Consider the following 18,174-nt stretch of genomic DNA (forward strand, 5'->3'; position numbering starts at 1 on the left):
CGTCATCGTCGTGGTCTTCTTAAAGAGATACGCAACGCACCACCATCACTGCGGTATTTTGCATATTGGCCAAAGGTTCTGGTTTCGTTTTGCTTTCCACCTTCATCTTTCACTCCTCCACCGATTTTTTTGTTGTGCAGTGGGGTAAAAAATTTATAGGCCACAGGTGATTTTGGCTCTCTCTTTTTTTTATTGCCTTGAGTGGCCCCACTCAATGGGTGTGTGTGTGTGTGATGCTCGTTCCATCTTCCATGGCCATAACCAAATATGCGGGCGGTTAAGAGCACAAAAATATGCTAAAATGTGTCAGAACCTTTTTAAAAGCCATAAAACAACAAGTGTCAACTTTGTTGGTTTCGCTGCATTAGTATAAGTGACTAAGAGCGATGGTGTATGTGTGTGAGTGAATGCTTGTTGTGGTTTCTTTTCTTTTTTGGGGGGGGGGGATATCAGAGACATTGGCATGGCCATACCCTCTAAGCAACATTGGAACCTGAAAAACCGCATCTGCCTTTGCCATATCACCATTCAGCAAAGACCATTCTTGTAGGTTCCTCCTTGGCCAGCTATTGATTACGCTCCCACGGTTTTTCGTGTTTTCTGTCGCTTTTATTCAGATTTTGAGCCTTGTGTGTGACAGTAAGCACAATCAAAAAGTAACTCAAGAAAACCACAAAATGTCTGAGAGAGTCTTGAGGGGTTTTAAAAGTCAACCAAAAACCACCCTCTTCATTTTTAAAGGAAATCACCAATGACATGTTACTCAAATTGTACGTTTCTTTGGGGGATTTTGAGGTTTTGACAAAGGACTAAGCGACAGAAAAACAAGTAAAAAGGCATTAAGTTTGGCCTGGCCGAACTTTGGATACCCACCACCTCGGGTATATATGAAAATGGCATTTCGTCACAATCCGGTGAAAATTGGATATCTGAAGCAACCAAATTCGGCACGGACATTGAGTGGTCTAATATAAAATATTGCCCAAAAAGTAATTGCATTCTTTCTTTTAATTGCATTCTTTCTTCTGTCAGTTGTCAGCTGTTACTTTTAGCTTGCTGTAAAAAAAGAGGTAAGAAAAGTATATTTGATTAAAGTTCATTCTAAGTTTTATTAAAAATGCATTTATTTTCTTTTAAAAAATCCGCAATTACTTTTTGGGCAACCCAATATATGTCTCTGTTCATTTATGTAGAACAAAATATTGGTCTTTTTGGCAGATATTATAAACCGATGTGAACCATATTAACAAAAAAACTCACTATTTCAAATTTCAGCCAAATCGGGTAATAAATAAAGCTTTTATGGGCTTTCAGTCCCCTTATTGGCAGATCGGTCTATATGGCAGTTATATCTTAATATAGTCCGATCTGTACCATATTTGGGTCGGACGTTGGGAAGCTGAAAACTGCGCACTGTTTCAAATTTCAGCGAAATCGGGTAATAAATAAAGCTTTTATGGGCTTCAGACCCCTTATCGGCAGATCGGTCTATATGGCAGCTATATCTTAATGTAGTCCGATCTGTACCATATTTGGGTCGGACGTTGGGAGGCTTAAAACTGCTCACTATTTCAAATTTCAGCGAAATCGGTTAATAAATAAAGCTTTTATGGGCTTCAGACCCTTTATCGGCAGATCGGTCTATATGGCAGCTATATCTAAATATAGTTCAATCTGTACCATATTTGGGTCGGACGTTGGGAAGCTGAAAACTGCGCACTATTCCAAATGTCAGCGAAATCGGCTAAAAAATAATGCATTTATGGGCTTCAGACCCTTTATCGGGAGATCGGTCTATATGGCAGCTATAGTTAAATATGGACCTATCTAATCCGTAATTAGGTCAGATATCGGGAGGATTATAATAACCCACTGTTTTAAATTTCAGCGAAATCGGGTAGTAAACAAATATTTTATGGGCTTCAGACCCTTTATCGGGAGATCGATCTATATGGTAGCTATATCTGAATATGGACCGATGTAATCCATAATTAGGTCAGATATCGGGAGGCTTAAAATAACCCACTGTTTAAAATTTTAGCAAAATCGAATAAAAAATAACGCTTTTATGGGCATTAGACCCTTTATCGGAAAATCGGTCTATATAGCAGCTATATCCAAACATGGTCCGATTTGGCCCGTTCAGGATGATGCACCGGCGTGCATCAAAAAGACGCATCTGTGCCAAATTTCAACTCAATATCTCAATCTTTGAAGGCTTTAGAGTGATTACAACAGACGGACGGACAGACGCACAGACACACGGATATCGTTAAATCGTCTTAGAATTTTACGACGATCCGAAATATATATACTCTGTAGGGTCGAAAATTGATATTTCGATGTGTTGCAAATATAATGACTTAACGAATATACCCCCTATCCTACGGTAGTGGGTATAAAAAGGTATTTTAACTTGTGTAGGGATGACATATTGGTTTCGCATTGAGTATTAAAAGTTTTTTTTTAGGAGGCCACCATAGCTCTGAGTTTAGCATGTCCGCTTATTATGTCGAACGCCTGGGTTCGAATCCTGGCGTGACCATCAAAAAATTTTCACCGATGGTTCTCCCCTCCTAATACTGACAACATTTGTGAGGTACTATGCCATGTAAAAACTTCTCCCCAAAGGGATGTCGCTCAGCGGCACCCCGTTCAGACTCGGCTATAAAAAAGAGGTCCCTTATCATTGAGCTTAAAATTGAAGCGAGCAGCACTCGTTGATTTGTGAGAAGTTTGCCCCAGTAGTTCCTTAATGGAATGTTCATGGGCAAATTGGCAATTGAAAGTTCTTTGAGTTGCAAGGCAAATGCAACTTATGGGTGTAACCTTTAGCCTTGGCGAAACAGAACATTCTGCACAAGAGGAAGATGAAAGTCAAGCAGAAACTGAATTGTTTGATATATCTCACTTGTGTTGAGTGTTAAGAAATCAAGCTAAAAACTGAATTGTTTGATATATCTCACTCGTGTTGTGTGTTAAGAAGTCATTTGGCTAAATAACACCAAAACAGCAGGTGCCGATGGTTTGCCGTTTTCCCCTTAAGTGTAAACTGGGTTAGAGATAAAACCAGCACTTGGGCAATTTTGTGAGCCATTTGGCAACAAAAGAGGTTGCCAGCAAAAAAGGCTGTGAGGAAATCGGCGAAATTTATTTTCACAGTCATCAAGGGTTTGCTTTAAGAATGAGTAGCTACCAAAAATCATAATTATAGCCATCACCAAAGGATGGGGTTTTAGCAACCTTATCATTCTGTTTTTAACATCCCAAAAATATTTTCTAATTCAGTATTTCGAAGCCTTTCCTTTCGCCAGTCCATTTGTCCTTTCAATTAATGTACATAGTTTGGTTTGGATCGAATATGGATCTATGCCAATGCTCAGATACAAATCCTTTTCCATTTTTTTTTTTTTTTTTTACCCCCCCTACATTACCCCTCTATGAGAGTTTTGTCCATCTGTCATAATGTACGCACCAAATTATTTAATAAATCATAATTAGTGCGGTGTATTGTTTCAATTTAATTGAATTAAATATCACAAGAAATTAATGTTTCATGCATGCGTGTTCTCTTGTCTTGCCTTGTCCTGCCTGCCCAACCAGCTGCCTGACTGTCTGTAGCTTTTAAATGCGTCAAGATATGCTTTAACCAAAATTGACTGCATTAACTGTTGAAAGTAAAGTTTTGCGAATATAAGCCAAGACGCAAGACACAAGACGCTAAAGTGCACTTTGGTTACAAATAATGACGCTAGAAGCGCTGGTGGTGTTGGTGCAGAGACCAAACTGAATGACGGGGCCAACCTGCACAACTATGGCTCGGCATGACTGTTGGTTGGAGGAAAACGCGACAGACCATATAATGATTGTAATTACATGCAGCTAAAACCATGGCAAAACCAAAAGGAAACTTAAGTAGTTCCATGATATAAACACAGATACACACACAAACATCGGTGTGTACATGTCACTCTCAGCATATAGCATTGAGTTTGAAGATTTTTTTTCATCTTTTTGTTTTTGAAGGAGGGGTATAACGTTCATTTTTTTTCTTTCAAGTTTTATTTTAATTTTTTTTTTGTTTTCTATCCACAACATAACATTGCTACCATTTTTATGCTATTTTTGTGGCAGAATAAAAAGAGTATTAGATTTATGGCTTTACTTATCAACACCAGCGAAACGTAGCAGCAGCAGCAGCAACAAAAACAAAAGCCAGTCTGCAAAAAAAAAACCATGTGGGTAAGGCCAATGAGTGAGCTAGGCTTCCATTTACTTGTTGTAATATGTAACAAGAATGACGTCTAGGTTTTGATGTTGAGAGAAAAATCTAAACTCGTGCGCTTGCGCACATGCCACATTGTTTAAGCTTCTTTATGAGATGCTACGCTCACATACTCACATGAAAGAGAAAAAACAAAACAAATGCAGCAGCAATCCACTGAATTATAATGGTCACACATCACAGCCCTCATAATTCTAATGGGGTATAGACTCAATATTGTGCTGAGGCACCATGGGGCTATGAGCAGCAAGGGCTTTCAGCTGTATTAGGGGAAAAAATGAAATAAATTAAAATAAAATAAAATAAAATAAAATAATAAAAAAGAAAATAAAACAAAATAAAATAAAATAAAATAAAATAAAATAAAATAAAATAAAATAAAATAAAATAAAATAAAATAAAATAAAATAAAATAAAATAAAATAAAATAAAATAAAATAAAATGGAAAGAAATGGAATGAAATTAAATGACATGGAATGAAATCAAATGAAATCAAATAAAACAAAATAAAATAAAATAAAATAAAATAAAATAAAATAAAATAAAATAAAATAAAATAAAATAAAATAAAATAAAATAAAATAAAATAAAATAAAATAAAATAAAATAAAATAAAATAAAATAAAAATAAAATAAAATAAAATAAAATAAAATAAAATAAAATGGAAAGAAATGGAATGAAATAAAATGGAAAGAAATGGAATGAAATGAAATGACATGGAATGAAATCAAATGAAATCAAATAAAAAAATAAAAAAAAATAGAATAAAATAAAATAAAAAAATTAAATAAAATAAAATAAAATTAAAAAAAATAAAATAAAATAAAATAAAATAAAATAAAATAAAGTAAAATAAAATAAAATAAAATAAAATAAAACCAAATAAAATAAAATAAAATAAAATAAAACCAAATAAAATAAAATAAAATAAAACCAAATAAAATAAATTAAAATAAAACAAAATAAAAAAATAAAATAAAATAAAACTAAAAAAATAAAAAAAAAATAAAATAAAAAATAAATAAAAAAAAATAAAATAAAATAAAAAAAATTAAACAAAAAAAAAATAAAAAATAAAATAAAAAAATAAAAAATAAAATAAAATAAAAAACTAAATAAAAAAATTAAATAAAATAAAAAAATAAAATAAATTAAAATAAAATAAAATAAAATAAAATAAAATAAAATAAAATAAAATAAAATAAAATAAAATAAAATAAAATAAAATAAAATAAAATAAAATAAAATAAAATAAAATAAAATAAAATAAAATAAAATAAAATAAAATAAAATAGAAAAAAAATAAAATAAAATAAAATAAAATAAAATAAAATAAAATAAAATAAAATAAAATAAAATAAAATAAAATAAAATAAAATAAAATAAAATAAAATAAAATAAAATAAAATAAAATAAAATAAAATAAAATAAAATAAAATAAAATAAAATAAAATAAAATAAAATAAAACAAAACAAAAAAAAAAATAATAAAAAAATAAAAAATAATAAAAAAATAAAAAAAATTTAAAAAAATTAAAATAAAATAAAATTAAAAAAAAATTAAATTAAAAGGAAAAAAAAAAAATTTAAAGAAATAAAAATAGGCTATTCTATGTTGAAAAGAGGGTGCGGATATTAATCCGCCCCATGTCACTATGGACATACACTTAAGTCATTAATCAGCTTGTTGTGCGCTCTAAATACTAAAAAGTAACCTCGAAATAGAAAATCTTGAGTTCCGTTTTACTTACAATATTTTTAATTGTTTTCCATACCACTCCCCTAAGTTGGCTCATGTCTGGTATTGTGTGCCCAGCTAAGTACCGGAGTCTTTTAGCCGCGAAAGCCGGGCATTGACATAGGAAATGCTACAACGGCTCATTATCTTCCATTAGAAGCCTTTAACTCGGACTCAGTGGAAGGCCTCAGGTTAACCAAGTTTATTAATGGTAGTCCTCAGGCCTTCACTGCCAAATTTTCTGCCCTTTCAGTCCCCATTACTCCGTTATGGCCGGGCAACCAAACGATGTGGATTGTGCCATCCTCATTGAAGACGTTAAACTCTTTCTTACTTGGCACAGTTATTGAAAGCCATATTAAAACACCTCATGCAATATTTCAGTCAAATCGGACGAAAATTGCGCCCTCTAGCGGCTCAAGAAGTCAAGATCCAAGATCGGTTTATATGACAGCTACACCAGATTATAAACCGATTTGAATCCTACTTAGTACAGTTGTTGGAAGTGATATCAAAACACCACGTGCAAAATTACAGCCAAATCGGAAAAGAATTGCGCTCTCTAGAGGTTCGGGAAGTCAAGACCTAAGATCGGTTTATATGGCAGCTATATCAAAACATGGACCGATTTGGCCCATTTACAATCCCAACCGACCTACACTAATACACATTATTTGTGCAAAATTCACACAAAATGTTTCCCGACTTTTTTTTTTAAAAGACTTTTTTCAAAGTTTTTTTTTTACATTTTTGTACCCACTGTGCGTGTTTCGAGAAGACCTACGAAAACCAACGCAAACAATGAATTATTATTCAAAATGTATACATTTCATTACTGGATAGGGGCCAGGCACCCAACCGGCCAGCCAGTTGGACCCGTCCTGGTGGCCCGGTGTCTAAGTATGTTTTGTAGAAGCTTTTGTATTAGTCTTTGTTGTTATTGTTATTGTTTTTATTTGCTTCTTCGTTTGTTTGTTACGTTTTAGTTTTTAGCACGCGCTGCTAATTCTTGTTTACAAAACACCATTTAAACCATGGCATCTATCCATCCATCTCTAAGTATGGAATCAGCCATCCAACCAACCAACTAAAAAAAACCATTCCAACTTAGAAGCAACAGCAGGCAGCTAACTATAGCGGCACACGTTTCAGAGCGTTTAATTTTTACCTGATTTTCCGCCTCTCTTCCTCACAACACAACTTTCCCATGCTTTTCATGCCAGCACTCAAATATCCATACACTAGACTGACTATGGTGGTTAGATGCCATCAAAAGATGGTAAAAAGGTGTTGTCGTCGCGTCAGTTGCGGCGGTGGCGTTGGTGGTAGTGGGTCTGTAACCTAATCTCTAGCAGGAAAAACTTAAACATCCAATAACACGTTGATATTTTATAATAACTCCATATAGCCATACATAGAAGAGATGTGCTGCTACATGTGCATGTGTATTGTGAGTGGCATAAGGCTTAGAATAGCTTGGGTTAAAGCGAATACCATTCTTTATGGTAATAATAGGTAATAATATCGTGCTTTTTGTGGTTATGGCCAAAGATTATTGTTAAGAGGCCGGCATGGCTAGCTGGCTAGCTGGCTAACTAGCCCAGCTTAGCTTTAGCTTGATACAGCGCAAAATTCTAAGCAAATTGTAAATTTCCAACCACCATAGTCATCACTCGACAATTGTTTGCAAGCTTGCTCGTATCATGGAAAGTGTAAAGGAGTTTGAAGCGCTTGCCTATTTAACTTGCCGGGAAAAACTAAAACAACACAAACTGGTCTTGAATTTCTCCATTGTTTTTGCTGTTCTCTGTCCCTAGAAGACGAGCCAGCATGTCCATGTAGTATCTACACTTTGGCAGCACAGCGTGTGTAAGTATGAGGTAGTAATTTGAAAAATCCACCCTCTCATGTGGTAATTGCATGCAACAGCATACAGCAACCTGCTGCAATGGTAACAACAAGTGGAGAACACGAAACATAGCCAAAGGCGGGCAGTTAATTTTTCTTAAGGAGGAAGTTTAAAAATTGAAAACAAGGTATTTTTATATACTCTACTAGCTGACCCGGGCCCGCTCCGCTGCGCCTTCTCTTACTTTATATGGAACAAAATTTTCCTTGCAATATTTATTTTCGACAATTACAGAGGTTTTAGTGAAACACCATGCTATGAAAATAGTGTATCGCTCGACTAATAGTTTAATCTGAATCTGAATCCCATATGATCTTTATTGGTCTACGAATTTGAGTTTGAATGTAAATATTTTATTTCAGCCCGATTTTCTCATGATATCTGATTTAGGGTTGTTTTCGGGGTTGATGTGGTCCCCCATACACTTGGCCCTGAAAAATATCAGCATCGTGCTCTTCTCTCAAATACCATTTATTCGTCCCGTAGACACTTTTCCCGAGCATTGATATCAGATTCGTGCTTTACTTCCAAAGACCTTTCATTTGAGCCCCATATTGCTTTGGTCGTAAATTTGTCTTCTTTGGGGGATGTTATCGGGGATGGGCGGGCCCTGAAACACTTGAATATCAGATTCGTGTTCTACACTCAAATACCTTTTATTTAAGCCCCATATTGCCATGGTCAGTAAATAAGTCCTGCTTGGGAGGGTGTTTTGGGCAAGGGGTGGACCCCCAGAAACTTTGTCCCAAATTTTGATATTAGATTCGTATTCTACTCACAAATACCTTTCATTTGAGTCTCATATTGCCATAGTCGGTAGATATGTCCGATTTAGGGGTGTTTTGGGGGTTGGGGTGGTCCCCCTAACACTTGGTCCGACAATTGGATATCAGATACGTTTTCTTATCCTAAATACCTTCCATTTGAGTCCCATATTGTCGTGATTGATCTAAATATATTTGTTTGGTAGGTTTTTAGGGGGATGGGGCGGCCCCCTCAGGTACCCCATCCGAAATTTTGATACCGAATTTTCATTTTTAGGGTACTATATGAGAGCACACAAAATTTCGCTTAAATCGCACCACCCATCTCCGAGAACTGGCTTTTCTGAAAGTTGGGGTAAGGGGAGGGTCCGTCCCCCCTTCAAATATCAAAAAATGTAGTAACCCATTTTCACCACGGGATCATTATGCACCATCGGTTAAAATTTCAAGAAAATCGGTTCAGCCGTTTCTGAGTCTATAAGGAACACACAAAAAAGCTAATTTATTTGCTCTGAAGAGGGGCTTACCGCCCTCGAAACACAGAAATTATGTGGACAGTATGGCGGCGCTCAAGGCCTTGGGATCGAGGATGGTGAGGTCGAGATGCGTGGCGGATTGTTTGGAATCCCTGGATAGGCTTCGGGCCCACGATGTGACGCTGACATGGGTTTCTGGGCATGAGGGGATTCCAGGAAATAAGAGGGTGGACGAGTGCGCCGGGACCAGTCATCGGTCTTGCCTACGTGCCATTTGTCGAGCTACTGAACACAGTAGACGGGATGACCAGGGCGGAGTCGGTGGCGAGGTGGGACACGGTAAATGGTTGCTGAAATGCGAAGGCGCTATGGCCGGTCTTCTACTGGAAGAGGACGAGGGCGTTGCTGGCGTTTGATGAGAAGTCGATGAGTATTTTGACAGGGGTCATAACCGGACACTGTGCCATAGGCCGCATGGCGGCGCGCATGGGGATACCGCGCAATGACTTCTGTAGGAGTTGCCTCGATGAGGATGAGGAGGAGACTATTGAGCACTTGCTGTTTTTGCAGAGACGTAAGCTCTCCTTTCGCATGGGCATACTGCACAATGGACTTCTGAAGGAGTTGCCTCGATGAGGGTGAGGAGGAGACTATTGAGCACTTGCTGTGTTCCTGTCCGGCTCTGCAGAGGCGTAGGCTCTCCTTTCTGGGGAGCCGTTTCTTCTGTGATCTGGGTGAACGTACCTCTGGTATCTCTCCTGAGGCTTGTTGAGAGAACAGGTTGGTTCCGAAGGGAGGGGTGCCACAGGCTCCGGCGTAGGTAGATCCGTGCTTGCGTAGGGAGGGGTGGTTCTTCACCTCCCGCTAGAGTTTCTCCACTCTTTTTCTTTTATTCGTGTATAAACTCTAGTACGAGGTCTCAGATTCTTTTTTGCTTTTCGCCGGAGTTCACTCGGAGGCCGACAGACAGATGGAAGAGCAGACATGCGGACTAACATAAAGACAGCCGGACCGATGGAAGGATGACAGATATGCGAACGAACAGATAGAAGGAAAGACAGATAAAGAGTTAGCATTCTTTCAACTGTTTGATAAAAAGACGATCAGACAAACAGATTTGCGGAGAGACAGAAGGACAGTCGATAGACAGACGGCATACTGCATACTCGAAACTAACTGGTGGCAGTGGTTACACTGTGCAGTGGCTACAGAACCATCTCAAGTGATGCAGCACTCGTAGTAGCGGGATGATTCCCCCCTTGTAATGCTTGCTAGGGAACATTCTAAAATACACAGGAGAGTACTCGATGATGCAAGCGCTCCATGAAAGGTAATTCGTAGTTCTGAGGGTGAAACAACGATGAAAAACTGGCAGAGGCGATGGGAAAAGTCACCAAAGTTACAAACGGAATGACTAGATTAGTTTAGCCCCATCCTATGGTGGTGGATATAAAAAAAAACAGACATATAGACAGACATGCTCTCAGAAATGCAGACAAACATACAGACAGATAAACAGAGAGATTGGCATACAGAAAGACAGACGTACAGACGAGAAGACAGAGATACAGACCAGGGCTGCGGAGTCTGGCCCACGACTTCGACCCTCTACTCCGACTCCGGGTCAGAGTATTAAGTCGGAGTCGAAGTGCTGTTCGGAGTGGGGGCAAGCATGCTCAACTCCGATTTTGGCTTAGTAGATCGAATCCGACTTCGACTTCAGTCTCATAAACTCGATGCCGCAGCCCTGATACAGACAGAAGAACGGTGGTATAGAAAGACAGACAGACAGGTAGAAAGACGGACGTACAGAAAGACAGACATAAAGACAGATAGATAGACATACAGAAAGACAGATGGGCAGACAGATAGACAGCCAGAATGACGGACGTAGAGAAAGACAAATGGACAGGCAGACCGAAAGACAGACAAAGCGAAAGACATATCGACAATAAACCCGCTTTAAATCTTATTTTCCATTAAGCCATTTTAAGCCATTCCATTTTCCCTCCTCCGCCAATGTCATAGGCTCAATGTCTTCATATTTTCTTATTAAGGAGATTTTCTTAAAAAACCATTAAAAAATATAACAAAATTCTTATTTTACTAAATTGCACTGGCATTAATCTCATGTTCTTAACAGCTATTTAACCAGTTAACTACTCATGGCTATGTTCGAGGTAGCTTTTAAAGACTTAGACAACAATTGCTTTAGCACACAATTGCCACCGACCATCATGATTTTAAAATCAAATCTAACATAGCGGACAAACTTTGGCCCCCTACAATTAATAATTATAAAAATTATCTTCAAATCTGCAAACCATAAACCTGTTACCTCATTTAATTCTCAATTCTAACCTTCAGAGGTCTTTGCAATATCATTTTTGTTTAAATCGGGTTTCACACATACACACACACACGCACACAGCATTTAAACTTTGCCACAGTCATATTTGCAGTTTGCACATGCATATGTCTCCCATAGTGGGGGGTCTATGGGCACCCACAAGCGAATATTTGATTTTCTTACATTTTCCCCGAAAGGCCTAAAAGTTAACAACATTTGTGGTTTATTATTATCATGGAATTCATGGTGGCAAGTGTGCGACACAGGCAGGCAACCAGGGGCAGGAAGGAACGAATGGTTGGTCACATGCTCACACAAGAGACGACGGCAAACAAACAAATGACCACAGAAAGACATTCAATGCATTGGGACAACAGTCAGTATTGATAAAGAACCCAACTGAACGACCTTTAGAAAAATGTGCACATGTGCACTTTTTGGCAAAAAAAAGTACAATCCCAAACTCTAGCTGGCAACCCCATGCACACTTGTGGAACATTCATATTCCATCGGGTCTAACCACAATAGACAAGAGCTCCACCAACACCATTGGCAAAGGCCTATAATGCACCAGCCGGCTACTTGGTGTTTAAAAGTTTGTGTTAGACACTCAGAAAAAAGTGTTTTGAAGAAAAACCAAGGAAAACAAGTAAAAGCGTGCCAAGTTCGGCCGGGCCGAATCTTAAAAACCCACCACTATGGGGCATCGAGCTCTTGCCACGGTATCTCTTTTTAGGCAAACAAAGGATAAAAGAAAAGAATTGCTATGTTATTGGAACTATATTGGAGACCATAGTAGAAGGTCATTGTGTTAAATTTCAGCCAAATCTAAAAAGAATTGATCACTTTAGGGGCTGAAGAAGTAAAATAGGGAGATCGGTTTATAGGGGAGCTGCATTAGGCTATAAACCGATTCATGCCATTTTCGACACGTAGGTAAAAGGTCATAAGAGAAGCCGTTGTACAAAATTTCAGCTAAATCGGAAAATAATTGCGCCCTCTAGTGGCTCAAGAAGTCAAGACCCCAGATCGGTTTATATGGCAGCTATATCAGGTTATGAACCGATTTGCACTATTCTCAGCACAGTTGTTGAAAGTCATAGCAAAACGCCTCACGCAAAATTTCAGCTAAATCTGATAATAAATGCGCCCTCTAGTGGCTCAAGAAGTCAAGATCCCAGATCGGTTTATATGGCAGCTATATCAGGTTATGAACCGATTTGAACCTAACTAGGCACAGTAGTTGAAAGTCATAATAAAACACCTCATGCAAAGTTTCAGCTAAATCGGCTAAGAATTGTGCCCTCTAGCGGCTCAAGAAGTCAAGATCCCAGATCGGTTTATATGACAGCTATATCAGGTTATGGACCGATTTGAATTATTCTTAGCACAGTTGTTGGAAGTCATAATGAAACACCTCATGCAAAATTTCAGCCAAATGGGATAATAACTGCGCCCTCTAGTGGCTCAAGAAGTCAAGACCCCAGATCGGTTTATATGGTAGCTATATCAGGTTATGGACCGATTTCAACCATTCTTAATACAGTTGTTGGAAGTCATAACAAAACACTTAGCGCAAAATTTCGGCCAAATCTGATAAGAATTGCTCCCTGTAGAGGCTCAAGAAGTCAAGACCCCAGATCGGTTTGTATGACAGCTATATCAGGTTATGGACCGATTTGAATCATTCTTAACACAATTGTTGAAAGTCATAATGAAACACCTCATGCAAAATTTCAGCCAAATCGGCTAAGAATTGTGCCCTCTAGCGGCTCAAGAAGTCAAGATTCCAGATCGGTTTATATGGCAGCTATATCAGGTTATGGACCGATTTGAACCATACTCAGCACAGATGTTGGAAGTCATAACAAAACACGTCATGCAAAATTTCAACCAAATCGGATAGGAATTGCTCCTGGTAGAGGCTCAAGTAGTGTCAAGACCCCAGATTGGTTTATATGGCAGCTATATCAGGTTATGGACTGATATCGTCTATTCTTGGGACAGTTGTTGAAAGTCATAGCAAAACACTTCATGCAAAATTTCAGCCAAATCGGATAGAAATTACGTCCTCTAGAGGCTCAAGAAGTCAAGACCCCAAATCGGTTTATATGGCAGCTATATCAGGTTAAGGACCGATTTGAACCATACTCAGCACAGTTGTTGGAAGTCATAACAAAACACTTCGTGCAAAATTTCAGCCAAATCGGATAAGAATTGTGCCCTCTAGCGGCTCAAGAAGTCAAGATCCCAGATCGGTTAATATGGCAGCTATATCAGGTTATGGACCGATTTGAACCATTCTTAACACAATTGTTGAAAGTCATAATGAAGCACCTCATGCAAAATTTCAGCCAAATCGGCTAAGAATTGTGCCCTCTAGCGGCTCAAGAAGTCAAGATTCCAGATCAGTTTATATGGCAGCTATATCAGGTTATGGACCGATTTGAACCATACTTAGCACAGATGTTGGAAGTCATAATGAAACACCTCACGCAAAATTTCAGCCAAATCGGCTAAGAATTGTGCCCTCTAGCGGCTCAAGAAGTCAAGATCCCAGATCGGTTTATATGGCAGCTATATCAAAACGTGGACCGATAAAGCCCATTTACGATCCCAACCGACCTTCATAAGAAGCATTTGTGCAAAATTTCAAGCGGTTGGCTTTACTCCTTCGAAAGTTAGCGTGCTTTCGACAGACAGACGGACGGACAGACAGACATACGGACGGATGGACGGACGGACGGACGGACAGGGCTAGTTCGACTTGAAATGTCATGACGATCAAGAATATATTTATGGGATCTTAGACGAATATTTCGAGGAGGAGAATGACTTTCATGTAGTTGTTGTCCTTTTATGCTGCCAAAGCAAAAAACTTGATAATGTCTGCTAAAAGTACAAATTTTCCATCTAATCATAACCATTCAGCAGATTCTGCTGTTAGGTTGAAAAGAGGGCGATGATATTAACCTGCCCCATGCCACCATAGACATACACCTAGGCCAGTAATCGGCTTGTTGTGCGCTCTAAATTCTGCTGTTACAGATAACATTTTTCGCTGTTTGTCTCCCCCAAAAATTTCTTTCAGTGTCGAAAATAGTGCATTTGCAACCAAAACGAATCGCATTTGAAATATACAATCCAAACAAACCAAAAGACCTCATTCTACAGTTCATACATATTTTTTTTTTTTTTGAAAAATGTTCCAAACAAGAGTTGGAGTTTAAAGCTGTATGGCTTTTGGTTTTGGATTCTTTCTCAAGAGACATAAATAAAAGTTTATAGTTTTTTTTTTTTTTTATTTTAATTTTCCTTTTTCCAACTCGCACACTGGTTATATGGAAAAACCAGTATATGATCGGAGGCGGCAAAGGCTGCATCTACAACATATTAATTTATTTGAGAAACATACTGCTTGCCGCCAAATGGCCCATAGACAGGCGACAATCTCTGGAAATCGTTCAATAGTCAATTGATTTAAAAAAGGCCAAACACCAAGCAGACACCACCAACTGCTGGGAGTTTGAAAGTGGAAATCATTTTCACTACAAAAAAAAAAAAAGTCTTAACGCGATAACCCCCCCCTTAACCTGGACCATATCAAGTCGCTTATCTCTTAGGGCACCCACAATTTTTGTTTTTTTTTATTCTATCAATAAAATGAAATGGATTTACGTCTGCGGTGTAGTATGCTTGTTGGAGTGGGTATTTTGAGCTGCTATGCTTATCAGCTCGTTTGAGCGTTATACGCATGTAAATAGCTTGGCATTTTGTCTTACAATCTTCCTAGGGTTATAATGAGAAGATTTACTATGAAAATCAATATGAAGATGAGGGGGAAGAAGTTTACGATGGGTGTTGCCATTACAAGGAGAGGTTTTTAAATTATTGCTGGACAGGGCCCGCTCCGCTGCTCCTTCTTTCACTCTCTTATTGTATCTGAGCCCTATAGTGGCACGGTCTGGAAAAAAAGTCCTATTTGAGGGTGCTGCTATGGTCTTTCAGATATTTCTCCCCTATGTGGATATCATATTGATGGTCAACTCCCAAATTTCTTTCATTTAAGCCTCTTATATTGCTATGGTCGGTAAATATGTCCGTTATGGGGGTGAGGTGGTACCCCCCATGTATCAGATACGTGTTATAGTCTCAAATACCTTTTATTAAATTTAAATTTCCATTTGACAAGCTTTGGAGCGAAACGGTAGTCCTGCGAAACGGAGTCCTGCAAAACGGTGTCCTGCGAAACGGCAGGACGTGACCCAGATACTTGAATCCTTATACCAACATCAAATTCAAAATATACCGTCTTAGACCTTTCTTTTAATTGACATATTATCCCGATAGAACTACACGTCCTATTTAAGGGTATTTAGTGGGTGGGCCCGTCCCAGACTTTGTCCTAATTGTGGACAACTCCCAAAGACCTTTCATTCGATACCCATTTTGTGACGTTGGACACTCTTGTCCGTTTTTAGGGGTTTCTGGGGTTGGGGAAGCCTCTTAGACACCATGAAACAAATTCTTATAACAGATGTGAACTCAACTTCCTAACACCTTTCATTTGATACCCATATTGTCCCAATCGGTACATATGTCCTGTTGAGGGGTTTTGGGTGGGGCGGGGTGGCGCCTCAAACACCAAGGAATAAATTTGTTCATCAGCATTGGACTCTACCTTTAAATAGCTTTTATTTGATATCTACATTGTCCCAATCGGTAAATTTGTCCTGCTGGGGGGTTTTGGGGGGAGGGTCCTCAAAAACCAAAAAATAAATGTTTGTCAGATTTGTATTCTACTTCTGAAGACCTTTCATTTGATACCCATATTGCCCAAAGCGATAAAAGTACTCAGACAACAAAAAAAAAAAAAAAATCAGATTTGTATTCCGAATCGGTAAATTTGTCCTACTGGGGAGTTTGGGGAGAGGGTCCTCAGATACAAAAAAAAAATTATGTCAGATTTGTATTCTACTTCTAAAGACCTTTCATTTGATACCCATATTGCCCAAAGCGATAAAAGTGTCCTATTGGGTGGCATTTTTGGGGCTGGGGGACCCCCCCTACACTTATGGTGACATTTTAATGCCGTATTCGTACTCTACTCTTAGATACCTTTCATTTGATACCCATATTGCCCAAAGCGGTAAAAGTGTACTGTTGGGTGGTGTTTTTGGGGGTGGCGGACCCCACTCCCTTACACTAAGGGTAAAATTTGTATACCAAATTCGTACTCTACTCTTAAATACCTTTTATTTGATACCCATATTGTCCCAATCGCTAAACATGTCCGATCGGGTGGGTTTTGGGATGGGGCGTCCCCCCAGGTTATTTGACCCCAAAATGTTATACAAATTTCATCTTTTTGTGATACTGTAAGGTGGCATATAAAATGTCGCATAAATCGGTGAACTCATCTCCGAGATCTGGCGTTTTTGAAAATTGTGGTATGGGGGAGGGTCCGCCCCCCTTCGGATATCAAAAAATGTTGTAGCCTGGGGGCTCAAACTATAGCATCTGCGAAAATTTCATAAACATCGGTTCAACCCTTTTTGAGTCTATAAGGAAGAAACAAACCTAAATTTCAGCAAAAATCGGATAAGAATCGCGCCCTCTAGTGGTCCAAGAAGTCATGATCCCAGATCGGTTTATATGGCAGCTATGTCAGGTTATGAGTAGATTTGAATCATACTTAGCACAGTTGTTGGGAGTCATATAAAAACACTTCATACAAAATTTTAGCCAAATCGGATAAGCATGGCGCCCTCTAGTGGCTCCAGAAGTCAAGATCCCAGATCGGTTTATATGGCATCTATATCAGGTTATGAGTAGATTTGAATCATAATTAGCACAGTTGTTGGGAGTCATATAAAAACACTTCATACAAAATTTCAGACAAATCGGGTGAGAATTGCACCCTCTAGTGGCGCAAGTAGTCAAGACCCAAGAACGGTTTATATGGCAGCTATAAACGGTTTATATATCAGGTTATGAGTAGATTTGAATCATACTTAGCACAGTTGTTGGAAGTCATAAAGAAACACTTCATACAAAATTTTAGCCAAATCGGATAAGCATTGCGCCCTCAAGTGGCTCAAGAAGTCAAAACCCCAGATCGGTTATATGGCGGACTCTCCCCCTTGCACTAACTTTCAGAAATGCCATATCTCGGAGAGGGGTGGCGCGATTTGAAGGAAATTTTGTGTGCTCTCTTATGGTAAGCTAAAAATTGGTATCCAAATTTCGGATGGGACCTAGGGGGGGTCGCCCCACCCCCAAAACCTACCAAATATATATATGCACCAATCACGACAATATGGGACTCAAATGAAAGGTATTTTATATTAGAAAACATATCTGATATCCAATTGCCCGACCAATTGTTTGGGGGACCACCCCAACCCCCAAAACCCCCCAAAATCGGACATATATACCGACCATGGCAATATGGGACTCAAATGAAAGGTATTTGCGAGTAGAATACGAATTTCATAACCAAAAGTGGAACCAAGTTTTTGGGGGTCCACCCCTTCCCCAAAACACCCACCAAACAGGACTTATTTAATGACCATGGCAATATGGGGCTTAAATAAAAGGTATTTGAGAGTAGAATACGAATCTGATGTCCAAATATGGGACCAAGTTTT

General features: G+C 38.4%; 1 protein-coding gene across 4 annotated transcripts in view; it reads right to left on the reverse strand.

Annotated features, from left to right (window-relative positions):
* The window catches only part of LOC106093002 (hybrid signal transduction histidine kinase M), a 195,446-nt gene that overhangs the window by 56,916 nt on the left and 120,356 nt on the right, over window positions 1-18,174 (reverse strand). The gene's annotated exons all lie outside the window — the stretch shown is intronic.

The sequence above is a fragment of the Stomoxys calcitrans genome, chromosome 1, assembly GCF_963082655.1.
Source record: "Stomoxys calcitrans chromosome 1, idStoCalc2.1, whole genome shotgun sequence".
Taxonomy (NCBI): Eukaryota; Metazoa; Arthropoda; class Insecta; order Diptera; family Muscidae; genus Stomoxys; species Stomoxys calcitrans.